General features: G+C 41.9%; 1 protein-coding gene across 1 annotated transcript in view; it reads right to left on the reverse strand.

The window, feature by feature from the left end:
* The window catches only part of CRADD (CASP2 and RIPK1 domain containing adaptor with death domain), an 83,733-nt gene that overhangs the window by 57,740 nt on the left and 8,997 nt on the right, over positions 1-16,996 (reverse strand). The window lies entirely within an intron of this gene.

Raw genomic sequence — 16,996 nt, forward strand, 5'->3', positions numbered from 1 at the left:
TAACTAAAAACTAATCCACTAGCAGATTTGTGTGAAAATACAGATGTACTTCATACTTAGTACAAATCTGCAGAATAAATCCAATTAATGAATATGATATAATACCAGATTTTTCATATAAACATTCCATTTTTGAGACTATGATATGCTTTTTATTTTTTTAAGAGGCTATGCTAGCAAATAGGTTTTAAGAACTTACTCAACATACAAAGTATATTTATCATGAAAACTATATGCTTGGAAGAGTTACTCTGATGAATTAAAGGCAGGGATGTGACAAAATATTTGCTTTGAGGAAAGGGAGGGACAGAAGTAGGAAAGCAAACTCATTCTGTCTGAATGAAATAGTTAAACAATTTAGTGAACTTTTTATTATAAATCCTCCTCATGATATTTAATGTGAAACCAAGTAGCTTGATAATAAAACCAAAGGTAGAGCTGGAACTGGTAGCCTTGGGGTGCAAATTAGTATCTGGCTTAACTGTAGAACGGGGGACAGGTTCTCAGCTGATGGTCCACCGATTTAGCTGCATTCAGTGGTACTGTGACAATTTACACCAACCACCATTTTGTTATTCAAACAATGCAATGTGACGCTTGTTTCAGAGAGAGAAAAGGAGGGCAGGAGTTCTAATAAAATAAATACCACCACCTGATTTCAAGTTTTCTTTCATTTTGAAATAGGCAAAACTCAAAGTCAATAATAATATCACACTGTAGATGTGGGACTGAAGTCAATCAGACACAGCAAATTCAGTTATGGGAAACAGCTTTGAATGGTTTTAATTTATATTTTCCTAGAAAGGCTTATAGAATGTTATTGATATTTGACCTGAATAGTTCTGTTTGCTATTACAACATACATAATATCAATACAGCAGGGTATATGTCTGCATACAGCAATTCTTAACCCTTTTCAGGCCCCAAATGAAAGGGAAGGCAGGTGGATATTTTTTTTTTTATCTGAGAAAAGCAGATGTCATCAAACCTGTCACCTGTCACAAAGCATTGAACATACTACGAAGTAGAGAACAGATGAGGTTTGAAACACCATCATATTCTAGCATGATGGAGGAAGAGAGCAGACTATTCATTTTGTGTACAGTACTTGTATGTTAACTACATTAGACATCTTTTATTTTACAGTTGCCTCATTCTTGCTCTCTCCGAAAACAGACTCAAGCATCTGGCCCCCTCCTGGAGCCTTCTGCTGCGTGCTGCTTTCAAACGTGCATATTCCAGCTGACTGAATCTTTGAATAAATTAGATGCCCCCATGTTGAAAAAAAAAGAAAAGAAAAGAAAAAAGGCCTTATAGTATGAACAAAGGACTCCAGCTTCTCAGAACTATAAATTTCAAATCCGTCTGGCCTGGGAGGGGGGCAATAAAAATATACAGCAAGTGATTAAGAAGTCCTCCATGATACCCACCACAGCTAGTTACTGCAGGTCTGGTGGGTCCATCCACCCTGTGTATTCATACCACAGCTGAGTAGCTCCACGAGATACATAAATGAGTATCATTGCCTCCACTGCATGTAATGGGAAGCAGACCAACAGTCACTTGCCCAAAGGCCATACATTAAATCAGTGGTAAATTGGGATTAAAATTCCCAAATCATTCTGCTTTCTTGTTTCAGGCACAGCTCAGTAGGTCCCAGCACACAAACAAGCACAAAGGCAAAATTAACAGTTTGAGGTAAAGGGAAAATTATTTCAGCACAGGAATTTTGTGATAAAGCTAACAGCAGCTGAACAACATGTATTTGGGCTCAGTCAGAGCACCCACCTGAAATGTGAGTGCTGAAAACCTCAAAGAAAAGTGAGAAACTTTAAGAGGCCTGGGCATCATCAAGCATACCGGTTCAAGGAAAAAAGAGGGATTTTAACAGTCTGTGGCCAACATTAATAGCCACATTGCTTGCAGTAAACATCCACCGAGACAGAAGACAGCTCTGCATGCTAATTCAATAGGTTTAGAACTAAAAATGGGCTGTACGGTATTCAACATGACAACCAGAACAAGCAGAGACAGCAAGGCTCAGATGCATGCCTGCATCATAAATCAGCAAAATACAGAAAAACTGACCTACAAGTTTGACAGCAAATATAGGTTAGAAATACATGGAAGAGATTGGTAAAATTGGCCAGGAGAGTTGTTTCAAAGACCTGGCATGCTGCTTAGAATGATCTTTAAAATCTATTAAAAAGAGAATATAGAGCGAAGCTGAAAAGGCAACAAATGTAAAAGATTAAAGGAAACAACCTTCTGCCCAGTTAACGCTCTGCTCGACTGTGTTCTGCACTGACACAAAATCAAACTGAAACCAAGAGGGCACCAACACACAGAGGAAAATTTTTTTTCTTGTTTTTTTCTTGTTTTAAATAACAGTATAAGCTTTCTCATGGTCCACAAATTAAATCCAACAATTAACTGTAAGAAGGTAGGGAAGGAATTTTTCATGGGAGAAGTTTTATTACTAATCCAATAAAATGTGGCTTCTTTTACGCTTCTCAAAAAGCCCTAAGCCAGAAGGAAAACACGGGACTAACTGGCCCTATCAAAATACACCATTACCCACTATGACCGTTCTGACACTCTTAGGTAAAAACAACCGCATGTGCCATGGGATCTACCTGGTTTGGGAACTGGAGGTACCAGAATGCTAACATCAGTTCAGATTTTTATGGATACAGTTATTTGTGGATCACCAGACTAACGTACCAAAAGCAACTCTGTGCATCAGTCTCCTCCGTCATTACATCAAGGGACTTTAAGCGGCTCTGTATTATTTGGGTGCGTGGCACATAAGGGAGGGATTTGAAGAAGCCATCTACTGAAAATGTAAGCAAAAGACTCTTAGGGTTGTTTATCAGTGCTTGAGAAGGAAGGCTTTTAAGAGACTATACATAGTGACTGTAATGATAGGAAGTAAATACAGCAGTCCTAAAGGGATGGGAAAGGGAGTTCACCGCCCTCAAACTAAGACTCGGGCAATCTTTGGAAACCTAAGATGTATGGCATTTGGGTAACTGCACCAGATCAGGCCAAAAAGCAAAACAAAATGTACAACAGATCATGCCAGGGTTTAGAGACAACTTGACAACAGCATGCTAAGAAATGGCTTGTGACCGACAAGACAGGCACTAAAAAGGAACAGTTAAGCCTGGGTGAGTAACCAAGAATTATGAATGCATGAGAGCTATGAAAGTGTTCTTTAAAAATGCTGCTCACTGCCACAAATAAACTGAGACCGACATATCAAGTAAGGCATGAATTGAAAAGGCCATCTCAGAATGACGCTGCAGTCAGTAGTGGGAAACTAACGGGCAGGTCTCTGGACCGTGACATCCACATTTACCCTCAGCTTTGCTTTCGTTCCGGCGCTGCCAACCCTTTTTCCATGTGTACGACACTATTTGCTGTTTTGTCTAAATGCCCAGCACCCAGAGTCATGTTGCCAAACCTGCTGTTCTTAGTTTTCATGAGGAAAAAAAACAATTTTCACAATGAAGGTGGAGGGAAGACTTGAAGATGTTAACCCTCAAAGCTTAGAAATAAAAGCCAAGCATTATCCACTTCTCTGTGCCTGCAGTTGCAGGTGGCGTGCTCCAGCTACTCCCTGAGTGACCCAGAGGAGGGAAACACATGATCTCAAACAGGGCTGCAGGAGACATCACATTTCTGGGATCTTGGTTTGGCATCCAGACAAAGTTTAGCCATGGTGCAGATCTAGACCAGAGCCCACCATTTAAATTTCTCTTCTCCAGGCACTACTGTCATGTAAACAACAATCTAAAACCCGTTTTCTTCGGTAACTTTTTTTTCAGAACGAGAACAATAAGATGGCGTGTATAACTGTGGCCCATCTCAACCACCCCTGGGAGCGGAGCAGGCAGCTACATTAACTTTTTTATATCATCTCTGCTATTGAGTTGAAAGGGGAAATTCTTTTTCCAAACACATTTTGTATGGGTAGTCAGCAAGTCCTGGACAAAGATTAGAATCCACATGGAGTAAATTACCGAATAGTTTGGGAAGTTCAAGTGCCATAAATCACTCGGATCAGAAATTCTGAAAAAAATACCGTAAAGCAACAATGATGCTGATACAGCAAACTGAACCCTTTAAAAGAGAACTGTTCCTGGAAAGTCTATTATGTGGCACCATTTTTAAAAATAATCAAATCAAGGCAGAACATGACAATTAACACACCAGACCTCACCAGCAGCAAGCCTCATCTCAGGTCCAGGGGAGCAGGGCAAGACAAAAACATTAGGACGAGCACAGTATTAGACAGTCAAATCAAAACAGGTTAAGTACAAGAAAACTGAGGTTTGTGCAGCTACTGAAACCACGAGCTCAGCTGAATGACTACTTATACTTTAGACCAGTTTCCTCTTCTTTTCCAAATGTAATACATTTGCTGATCACAATCTGCTGAATCCCTAGAAAAGCTGTGATGTAGTTAAAGTTCTCTACCACGGTAAGTTATGAACACCTGGCGCTTCCAGGCTTCGCTGCTGGTGTTAACACCCCCCTACCCCAAGCAGTGAGAAGTGCCTTCTAAGAAAAGCTCAAATCTTTGGAAAGTGCTTCCTCTGAAATGTAATGCAACTGGGTCTCTGGTATCACACAGGTCAGCTGTATCTTCTTTTACCAGTTTTAAACTTGGACTACTATAAAAGCTTCAGGGCCTAAGAGTAAAATGCTTATGCAAGATCAAGGCTTTCACAGATTTTTTAGTTAGACACTTTTTAATAGCAAAAATATCATTGCTAGCCTTTAGGAAGCCTGGGAGTTCTGTGGCTGTTAACAAGGGCTCTCTTGCTAGTCCTACTGCCTGGTAGGAATACAAGATGTTTCTCCTCTCAGGGGTTAAACCATACTAACTCAGTCTGAAGTTCAAATTTTCCCTGCATATCCTTTAAGGCAGGTCACAGAGCAGGCCTGAAATCTAGCACCTTCAGGTTGGGACGTATATGATAAAAGTCAGCAGGTGATGCAGTGACTTCTACTTCATAGTTTGTACAATAAGGTTTTTTATAGCTATTTAAATCAATTATTAGCAAACTGAATGGTTTTCATGTTAGTGTTTAAAAGTCCTACTATATATTTTTCTTTATAGATTACAATTCAATTGTTCAACCACAGTTAAGAAAACATACCTTGGAAAGGGCAAGGGAGCTACAAAAAGACAGCCTTGCCTAGTTCCTAGAAGTTTGCTGGTTTACAAAGAAATCTTTGATAAAAAGCTTTTTCCACCTGTAGCTCATGGACATCTTTCTCATGGTCCAACAGAAAACAAGAACTAATAAGAAATATGATGAGAAAACAGACTGGACTGCATACATCAAGAACACCTTCTCCTTAACCTTTCATGATATTAAAAGAGTTGATTTGTGTTCAGATCAAAATGAAAACAAATCAAAACTTGCATCTTCAACTTGTAGCAAAGAGAGTTATAACTGGCTTCATCTCCAAACAGGCATCAGCTTTTAAAGTTCCATTTCAAGATTTCATAATGAAACTAGGCCAATTACTAGGCTTTGCGGATTGATCGAAACACTACACAACAGCCACAGGTATACAGAAAGTGAAACACAGAAAGTAAATTGCATCTTTTGCTCTGGATTTAGTCATGTAGAAAACTAACCTGAAATTCAGTTCTGCGATACTGGTGTGGTCTATAGCATAAATGTCACACAGACTTTCTGTACTGGGACAAAGCTCCAGCTGCAAAGTGCTGCTTGTTCAAAGTGCAAGAAGCTTTTCTGAGCAGACTGCTCAGCTGGCTGCTGCCTAGAGCTTAACACCCAACTTGTACGGAGGGAAAAGAGTAGATGATTTAAGTTCTAAAGACAAGCAATTTAGCTTGCTTCTGTACTAAATATAATCCAGTCATGCAGTTTTCCCCATGAAAAAGCATCAGGAAGAGCAACAAATTCAGCTTTTTTTCTGTTTCTCCTGATGCCAAAGATTCACCGCTCAGCATGGGAACATCACAAGGTAAGAGAATCACAGAAGTACCAGTTCTCTACAACAACTTATTTTCAACTACCTACACACGTATGTTTCCCATAGGAAATAAACTAATTACGCATCTATGTATATTTTGAATTCAAGGTACCAAAAAAGGGTGACCCTCTGAAAGCTGAGAGCAGCTCTCACCACCTTCTCTTGATCTTTAGGCAAAAAACAAGTGTAGAATTGGTAGTAGTTCTGTCAAATAACTACACCCTCTTTGGCATTCCTTAAGCACCAATCACCTTTGTATGCACATGCCAATATTTATTTTACAAACCTGTAATGGTGGGGGAGGATTATCTAATAGCTGATTTTCCAAATCTGACTATCTTGATCCTAAATCATACTTTGTTTTGAGTGACTGCATTCTGCCTCTACACCTGAGGTAATTCATTTCAGTGTTCCAGGCACGGCATATGCCATTTCTTCAGATATGTGTTGTTGTATGATCACTTTGCATGAAAATAATTACGACTGCGGTGTTAAAAGATGTAATTTTGACTAGCTAGTCCCCAGCCAAATTAAAAGATCAAACTGAGTATTAAAAACTCTGTCTGAAAAGGCAGTCACTGAAAACCCTGCGATGAAATGCTCACTCTCAACTTCTCCTTTCCTAGGCATCTGCTCCTGCCCACTGTTCTGCCTGGTTTTCCCCAGCCGGCACAGGCAGCAGAGAGCAACACGTGGAGAGACCAGGAGAATTGCAATAAATGGAAGAAAGGGAGAGGCTTGAGGGTCAAGGAGTTCAAAAATTTCTAAAGGGGGGCCAGAGAGGAGCACCAAACAAGGCATCACTGACACCACTTCCCAGGCACACGTAAGGAGCCAACAGATGCCACCTGGCACCTCTCTGCCTGAAGACAGGATAGCGAGAGGCAGTGGCAATAGGTCCTACCCCGCTGCTGAGATTCCCCTAGTCAAGCTTCCTCCTCATGGCACTGCGGGAGTCCAGCTTGACAGAGCCTGGAAACAGTTAATGATGAATTCCTGTGACTCAGTGGGGTATACAACACATGACAGACCTCAGGTCAGACCCAGCACAGCTGTCCCTTCAACCTCTCTCATCCCAGTGGCTAATATCGAAATGCAGAACAAAACCTCAGGCACCTTTCCTTTTACTACTAAGACTTTACAGGTAAGGAAGCCTTCTGAGCATCTGCAAGTCAACTACAGGAAAAGGAAGATTACTAATAACATAATGAATTCCACAGAACAAAACCTTCAAAGCCTTTGTGCCTCTGCAGCTCAATGGCAAGGCAACGATGTGCCTACCAAAAACACTGACCCTAGCTGGCAAGTTCAAAATGTGGACTGAGCAAGGGTTCAATAGGATTATGATAAAGTCTTCAGAAAGCCCCTTTTTTCAAAACCAAAGTGGGTAAGTCTATAGAACATAGCACAAGCAGTAAGCGCAACAGCTGTGGTAAGGAATGAATGGGCATCTGCTACACAGCTGAAATGACTTAAGGACAAAGCAGGACTCACAATTGTAGTTTAGGATTTATAGCAGATAGACTACAGCCTGGAAAAGATAGGAGACCATGATGGCAGGAATGAATGTTCTCTGCAAAAGAAAGATGAGCAGCTTTTGTAGGAGGATGACACTTTAGGGCCATTTTGATGTTGCTGATTTTTTAGTTCAAGGAAGATATGATATACAAAAAACAGAATGTGATAGTCGAGTTCAGTGGAATGCAGAAAATAAGTGTGTAGATATGTCAACAGCAGTTCACTATGATAAGGCAAAGCAGCCAATGCTTTGTACTTTCTCTATGTATTCTATGTGCCAAGGAATTTTTTTTATCATGTGATACTATTGGACCCAGAAGCTAATCAGAAAGGACATGAAATAATAACACACCCACTCCAAACATCTTGACAAAGGCGGAACATCCAATCCTAGAGCAAGGTCCTAATAATGATTTAGCTTTTAGATTTCTAAAGAAGATATTACACAATGATGTTCAGTTTGTTCTCAGAAATGCTATCAAATTCTTTAATGGTATGTATAACCAATGTGTTTCATGCTTCAGAGTTAAATCAGCTATATGTTGTAATGTTAACTCATCTATGAACGTGTTATGCATACAGAAATAATAAGCTGAGATGGAAAAAGCTAATCAGAATGGGAAAAAAGCACAAAAGTTGTGGCTGAAACATGACTGGAACCAGATAAGGACTGGAAAGAAGCAGAACCATTTGGAATCAGGCCTACACGGAAGTGGTGTGGGAATACAAGTGGCTCTCCAGTGGATTTTATACCCTGCTCCTATACTACCATACTCAATAAACCAAAAGATTTAATCCATTCAGAGAGTAACTCTTCATTAATAATATGACATTGTAAATGCTTTTTTTGATGCAAAAGACTAAATTAGCAGTCTAAGTAACTAAATTAATGGTGCTAGTGCTATGGGAGGAAAAAGGGCTAGAGCAATGACTTGTCGAGTCCATAGGAACTGAGTATGAAAAAAAGCAAAAAGCCACACTTTTGGCATAGAACAGGAGAAAAGGACTTTGTTTATCAGTGCAAAGCCTAGAAGTGGACAGCTGTTAGCTGGGGCCAAATCAGAAGGCTAATTAACGCCTGGCAGTACAGAGCTTCTTGCCACCTCCCACTCCCCCCATCGGGAATTTGTGTGCTTTGTGACTGTGCCCATTCTGATGCTACAGGATAAACAGTTACTAGATCCCCAATTCCAGGACTTCTGTTTAGTGCATTGATGTTCTCCAACATTCCCGAGTCTTGTGTGGAAAGAGTTCATAATCACCTCCCCAGACAGTAACGCAAGACAGTGATGAAGCCTGAAGAGCTTCAGGCCTGCCTGGATTTGTGTAACTCAGACAACGTTGCTGACATGATGACAGGTTCCCAGAATGAACCCACAAGGTAAAGACAGCAAACACAAAAAATGGTGTCTTAATTTACACAGATCTGAGGGTTTGCAGTTTTAACTGGACAGTATATTATTTAGTACAAGAAGCATTAGCACAGCTGTACCCTGCATAAGTAATTCACAACCTTTCCTCAATTCATGCTAGGAAGGAAGGAGGTATCCTGAAAGCAGTATCAAAATGTGGACACCCTATATATTGCTTCAGCTTAGACCTCCAAAGCTTTATGGACAAAAGTACCCAGTATTTGATAGAATTCAGCAACAGAACGCTCTAGTTGAGGAAAGAAGCTGAACAAGCATACAATGGGGAATTTCATCTTGGAGGACGCTATCAGAAGGGAAAGTGACAAGTACACCCAATTCTTTAATATTTAAGGCCAACTCGAAAGGCCTATGCGCAAAAGCAAAAAGCTAGGTCAGTCTTTCTGAACATTTGCATGATTACAGATGATTACAGAAGCCTTTACAATGAATCTCATGATACTATTGTTGCTATCATTATCAAACAAATGCAAAGTGATTTCAGCATAGACTTACCAAAGAGCTTCTGAATAGGAAGAAGCAATATATTTGTACAGGCAAGACAAGGGAAGAAAAAACAGTACACTGCTTGCCTAATCAGAATATAATCCCTCTCAACAAAAATACTCAGTGATATAGAATGAATGTTACCAAGTGCAAGAGCCACTGAGCTGTGGAAGTATTAGCTGTTCAATCATAAATTCAAGGCAATAAAAACCATGTAAAATGACCATCTTCTTCTAAAGACTGAGGAGTTCCTTTCAGGCCTTTAAAGTGGACAGTATATCAGATTAATGCAGTGTCACGCTAGTGGCTGGGCATCTTAATTTTATATAAACACGGATCTGGTAAAAGTCATTAAAGGGTAGACATTCGTGCTAAGCATGTATCATGCATGTCTGTCTTAACTAGGGTCTGCCCATTAACCATGCTGCAGGCTGAAAAATCCCTAACATATGTACAACTTTAAATAGACAAGTGAAACGTACGTACACCGTCCTTTGCAAAAGAAAAAGGAGATCATGTACTTACTTGAGCATTTTCAAGCAACAAGAATATTGCTATATATGATAACTAGGATTGCTATAAATGAAAACGAGACTCTCAGTTACAGGCTCATTTCTTCTGGATTCAGATGCAAGGTGGAGACACAGGGGTCATCATCAACCCCTTTCCCCCAGCACAGGTCTGAACTATTTCACCAAAATCCACGTACAATTTCTGGGAGAGTTAGGTGCATTAAGAATGGGATTCACAAAAGCCAGCACACCAAATGGGGAGCTGCCTAAATTAGCCCATATGAAACAAGCAGGAAAGGAGCTTAAGCCCTATCTTACTTCTTTCTGGGACTTAGGTATGTTCCTTTCAGCTACTGGGAAGCACTTTGTTCCAGTCAAGATCAAAGATTCAAGCCCTCTCTTGCAGTGAGGCCTCTATCACAGATTTACAAAACAGCTGATGGGGCAGTGGTCATACGAAACATAGATATACTAAGTCACAAGGCAGTCCCCTTGCTGTTATACTACAGAGTCATATTCAATTATTCCCTGAAAACAATCTCCAACAAGAAAGGATTGAAATCCCCCTGCTATCCACGTGCCAGAATACCATGACACATACCAGAGCCTGATAGCGAGGAAAGCACCCTATCCATGGTGCCACTGGCTGGCAAGGAGGCACAGGCTGCTCAGCTCGCTGCCAGCTTCTGGCAGAGGACATTGCCTGACCTGGCTGGTTGCACTGAGAACGCCCACTGGCTCAGGGCCCGCAGGCAAGAGCAGTGGAGAAACACCCAGCTGTGTACCCTGACGCTAGGCGTGAGCACGGCGCCGTGCTGCTCTGTACTGTCAAGACACAGGCAGCCTGGGACATGCCCAGAGCAGCCCCTTCAGCACCCGGGGAGCTTAGATGGCAAAAACGGCAGCGCCTAGGGACTTGGCTCTGGGTATAGACAGCAACTCAGAAGAAGATTTGAGGATTCACATTTTGGAGTCAGATGCCTGCAAGTGCAATTTCCTAAGAATCCTCAATTAATTTATACTAGGAACAGCCAGTCAGCATTCCTACCTATAACCTTACGTGACTTTTAAAACAAGTGTTTTACAGGTGAACTTCTCAGATCATCATGAACATGTGAAACAAGGGGCAACAATAAGAGCATTTGGCAGCGCTAACTACAGCAGGCACTGCTCAAGGATAGAAGGAGAAACTGATCTCATGCAGCATGTGGCAGAATTGGATCGCAGAGAAAAGTACGACTTTTTAATTAAACAGAAGACGAGTTAAGCATAAAGAAAATGTATTGTCATTTTGAAGAGCTAAGCAAACATGGCCATCAACTACAGTAAATAAAAATATATTTAAAGAAATCCTTTCTTTACACAGGGAGACTAGAAAATACTGTTTTTCCTTTTTATTCCGGTTTTATTTCCTCAGCACTTATTTTGCTGAGGATCCATATAGCCCTGCTTAAAGATGGAATCAGCTGTCCATTAAGGAAGCTTACCTCCTACCAGAGCAAGTCAGAAAATCCCAGTTTTGGCAGCTTAGCTAGTTAACCCTTTACCTGTTCAAAACTACACAAAGTCCCTTCACTCATTCACAGCGCGTTTTACTAGAAAGAGCCAAAACTGAAACAGGCTGTTCATTAAAGAGCTCAACACATCATTAAGTACAAATGAAAGGTAAGACTTTCAAAAGCAGCAGCACAGGACTAAATCTGCCTTCTTTAAAGCCAAGGGAAGCTTACCCTTGACTTTGAAGGGGAGGAGGGTTGGGGCTGACTTGGGTTAACAAGTAATAGTTTAGAAAATCCCAGACAAGGTGGTGAAACCCTCAGATTAAGAAGGCTGCCAGGAGAGGTGGTGCACTAATGGCAGTTTATTCCCCTTGGCCTAATGCATTAAGGCTTATTTTCCGCACACACCAACTGTGTAATATAAATCAAATCAGCTCCTTCTCTAAAGGTATATTGGAAGCTTCGCTATACACCGAAGCTTCGCTTCTGTTCCCAATGTTGTGAAACCGAGGTGCTTGTCAAAACGCACGTACAGCTCCTTGCCAATGTGTCAGGATATGAAGGAACACAAATCTGTTCACAGACAAAGCAACAGCAGGAAGAAAACTTTAGAAAGAAAATCTGACAGGATACTGGGACAATGGTTCAGTGGCTCAGAGAAGCAAGAAAACAGGCTTTCTGTTTACACAGACAATTACCAAATAGATAACAATCGGCTTTTCAAGTCTTGTATATAAAACCTTAAATCTCCTAACAAGATAGACTGCAGCTGCATCCCTCTGAGGTTACAATGACTTATACCTGGGTGCTCCAATTCCTACTTGTCTAAACATATATCAATAAAAACAAATAAACAAATCTGAAAGACAGAGCCCTGGAGTCTGAACTAGTAATAGCTTTGCGTCTGCAGAAATGATTTTTCTACGAAGGTCAAGACATGCTGTCATGTCAGTGCAGGGAAGACAGCACAGTATCCATTCCTTCACCAAAAAAAAAAAATTTACAGCCATCAGTGGCAAAATCTTTGTCCTACTCAAGTCAGTAGGAGCCTGGCTGGCGATTGCAGTGGAATCAGACTTTCACTACAAGACACAAGTTAACATTTTTACTGACTTTGGACAGCTAGGCAACCTCCACAGCACATGCAAGCTAAGGTGGGTGTGTTTGTTGTTTGGTTGCTTTTTAAAAACAGCATTCACAGTCTTAAATTATAAAAGACAATAGATTGTCTCTCTGCAGTGGGAATACAACAATTAAACAAACATTTTCAGATGGCGCTCCAAGGCAATTCAGGAGGTGTTAAAATAAGAGCTGGCCAGCTCTGAAGGAAAACATTCATGAAGAAAAATTTGGTGAAAAGAAGTCTAACAAGTCTTAAGTATGAAGTTCTCTCAGTTACTCTGGAGCATATATTAGTGTATACACATAGGCCACAAGGGGCATTAATTAGTATCAACAGAATGCCTGTACTGATATGTAATGCAAAAATAATAACTGCATCTCACTTTTTCATGTTTATCCACTGCCTATATCGAACCACAGGATTAGGTCCTTTAAAGAAATTTTCCCCTCTGCTCTAGAAAACAATTATTATTGTCTGTACAAAGCATTTTCAATAGCTTCCTTGCCACATCATGAGACAAGACCAACAGCGGGATGCTGGCAACAATTAACGGATCTCAACGATCACAGAGGACCACAACTATTTTTATGGAAGTAAAAGACACTGGCATGAGTTTATCATACTGTGGTGCAAGTTAAGGAGAAAAATGGACAGAGAATTATGATATATGGTCTAATGGAAAACTGCAGGTAGGAAACTCTGTAAGCCGTTTAGAACTGACATTCCCAAAGACGAGAAACAGCATTATACCTAAATAAGCAAAGAAATTATGCATTTATCTGCAGCCGCAGCAGCTCTGGTATCATCTACCTCTATACTTATGTATGAATACAGTATTTTGGAAAGAAAGGATTCCAAAACTGCAGGTGTTTATGGACAAAACCACCTCATCCACTGGCCAGAAAAGGCTATGTCTATATTAGCAAGCAGTGCAGCGTAATAGGAGAGAACCTATAGACTGATACAGTTTGTGTTGAGGATGTGTTGATGCAGTCTTTACACAGTTTGGAGGTTTCACTTCTGGCTGGCTCTATTCTACTCCTACATACAGTATTTAAAATATGGTCTCATGAATACCAACTACAGGGGAATAATCACATCCCTCAGCCTGCTGGCTTTGTTCTTGTTAATGTGGTCCAGGACATGGTTAGTATTTATTATCACACTTGCTGTCTTCCAAGACCCCAAGCTCCTTTTCTGCAGAGTTGCCGCTAGCCAGTCAGTGCCCAGCCTGTCCTATTTTGTGAGAATTTTGTATCCCAGGTGCAGAACTTTGCACTTATTTCTACTGAACTTCATGAGGTTCCTGCTGGCCCATTCCTCCAGCTCGCTGGGATCCCTCTGAGAGGCAGCCCCACTCTCCTGTGTCAACTGCTCCACAAGGTCTAGAGTCATTCTGCCTTCCTGATCCAGGCACAATTCAGAAGATTGCAGAACACAAACAAGCGTGCAAAGTTAATTCACCTACAGGCTTCCTGAAGATACATTCCCTCCTAGTAACCCGGGTCACTGACAAAAAGGTTAAACAGCACTGGTCCCCCAACAATCCCGAGGAACACCACACATAACTAGCCTCCAGTTGGATAATATTGAACCACTGACCACTACCCTTTAAGCCTGGTGGCCCAGCCTATTTTCACCCACCTTGCAGTCCACCCACGCAGTCCATACCTTTCCAACTAGCCACAGGAACGCTATGGGAGACTGTGCTGACCTAAAGCCTTGCTTTAGTCAAGGTAAATGCAATCTCCTCCCTTCACCTACAGGGCCAGTCATTTTGTCATAGGAGGCAAGAATCAAGTTGGTCAGGCATGATTTATCCATGGTAAATCCATGCTGGCTGTTCCCGGTCACTTTGTTGCCCTTCGTGCACTTGGCTTATCATAACCTATCAAACATGATAGACGGCAGTCTCTCAAAGACATTGGCTGACTCTCTCAGCACCCTCAGATGCATCCCATCCAGTTCCATGGATCTGTATATGTCCAGTTTACTTAGGTAGTTCCTAACTCTATTCTCTTCTACTATAAACAGCATCTCCCTCACCCAAACTCCACCACTTGGCACAGAGACCAGGAAGACCTAAAACAGACCTTAAGTATGAAGACGCAGGCAAAGCTGACGTTGAGTACCTCAGCCTTTTCTGTGTCCTTCATCAGTGGTTGCCTGCTGCATTCAGCAACAGGCCAGCATCTTCCTTAGTCTTCCTTTCCCTGCAGTTTTCCTGTAGAAACCCATCTTGTTGTCCTTCATGTCCTTGACCAGTTTCAAATGCAAATGAGCTTTAGCCTTCATAACTCTATCCCTACACACCCACACAATGCTTCTACATTGCTCCTGGGTAGTCTGTCCCGGCTACCTCCTGGACCACCTTCCACCTCCTAGAAAATTCCTCTCTGAATTTGAGCTCAGTTGCGAGTTCCTCATTCAGCCAAACTGGCCTCCTGCCATGTCTGCTTATTTTCCTGCACACTGGAATGGACTATTTTTGTGCTTTGAAGAGGTTTTCCTTGATGACCAATCAGGTCTCCTGGGTGCTTTGCCCTTCAGAGCTGTCTCCTACAGGTTCCCACCAACCAGTTCCATGAACAAACTGAAGTCCAGGATCTTTACTCTGCTACTTGCCTTCCTCACTTCTTTCAGGATCTTAAACTTTATCACTTCATGGTAACTGCAGCCAAGATTGACATTAACAATCACATTCCTAAACAATTCTTTCTTATTCATGAGTAGCACGGCCAGTATTGCACCTCCCCCTTAGTCTACCTGTCTAGCATATTCATAAAGATAGTCTCTTCTGCACTCCAGAAATCTCCTGGATTGCCCTACTGTGTTGCATTTCCAATAAACAGGTTAAAGTTTCCCTGAAAAGCAGGGCTTGCAATAGGGGCACTCTTTAAAGAAGGCTTCAAAGGATCATAGGACAATTTAGGTTGGAAGGGACGTCAGGAGGTCTGTATTCCAACCTCCTGCTCAAAGCAGGATCAGCTGTGAAATCAGACCAGTTCACTCATGGCTTTTTCCAGTCAAGTCTTGCCAGCCTCCAAAGATGGAGACTGCACACCCTCTCTGCGCTCCTGCTCCACTGCTTGATTGTCCTTATGCGGAAAAAGTTTCTCCTTATATCCAGTCAGAACCTCTCACTTCAGCTAATGCCCATCATCTCTTATCTTCCCACCATGCACCACTGGGAAGAGCCTGGCTTTGTCTTTTCTTGATAACCTCTTTGTAGGTACTGGATGGCTGCTACTAGGTCCACCCAAAGCTTTCTTTTCTCCAGGCTCTGCCTGTTTTTGATCAGGTAGTCTTTTAACAGATACCACCACAATGTACCCCTTATTGGCCTCCCCTCTGATCCTAATCCATAAGCTCTTGACCAGCCTGTTGACCATGCCATAGCAAAGCTCTGTGCATTCAAGACACTCCTTTGCATAGACTGCAACATCTTCCTTGTCTTCTAGGAGCCTAAAGCCATCCACTACACAACTGCAGTCATGTGAGCCATCCCACCATGTCTCTGCAAGTCCAATGATACAGCTCTGCAACTGTGCATGGACTTCCACTTTCTCTCATTTGTTTCCCATGCTGTGTGCAGGGGCACTTGAAATAGTTGCCTCACTTTCTCAAAGGCAGTGCAAGAGCATCCCCTGTTATGCTGTCCCTTGTCTGCTTCCCCCAGTCTCTGTTCTGACATCTATATGCAGGTTTTGGTCTCCATCACCTGATGAACCTAATCTAAATCCCTCCTCATGGTTAGCAAGCCTGCTGGTAAAGATGCTTTTGCCCCACACTGTCAGGTAGATCCCATCTGTTCCTAGCAGTCCTCTTTTCTTGAAAAGGGTCTTGTGGTTGTAGAGTCCAAAATACTGGCCATGCCACCAGGTGCACAGACAATCCACAGGATGCATCAACTCCTGTCCAAGCTTTTCCCCTTGAATGACAGGGTGGAGGAGAACATCACTTGGGCTCCACCCCTTCACTCTGGTTTGCTGATCCCTGTAGTCATCCTTAATCTGGTGAGGGTCTACCCTGGCAGTATTACTAGTAGCAACTGTAGGCTGGACAGGCCTTAGCAATCTCTCTGTGATACCCTGGATTCAGGCCCTAGGGCAGCAGTAAACCTTGGAAGTCATGAGATCTGGCAGCAGATGGATGTCTCCATTCTCTGCATGAGGGAGCCCTCGAGCCCTATTACCATTGCTTCCTCTTAGCAGCACCGGTTAAGAGTTATAAGCACTGGTATGAGATCAGTCACGGCTGGTCCAAATACTTCCCTTGCCAGGATTTAGTTCTCTTCTCCCATTGCCAGGACACTATACCTGTTATTAAATCTGTATTATTATTAGCCTCACGTATCTGTGTCATCAAGGATGATACTAACTATGGTTATCTCCTTCTGTTAATTTATCT

Source organism: Apteryx mantelli, chromosome 1 (assembly GCF_036417845.1).
Source record: "Apteryx mantelli isolate bAptMan1 chromosome 1, bAptMan1.hap1, whole genome shotgun sequence".
Taxonomy (NCBI): Eukaryota; Metazoa; Chordata; class Aves; order Apterygiformes; family Apterygidae; genus Apteryx; species Apteryx mantelli.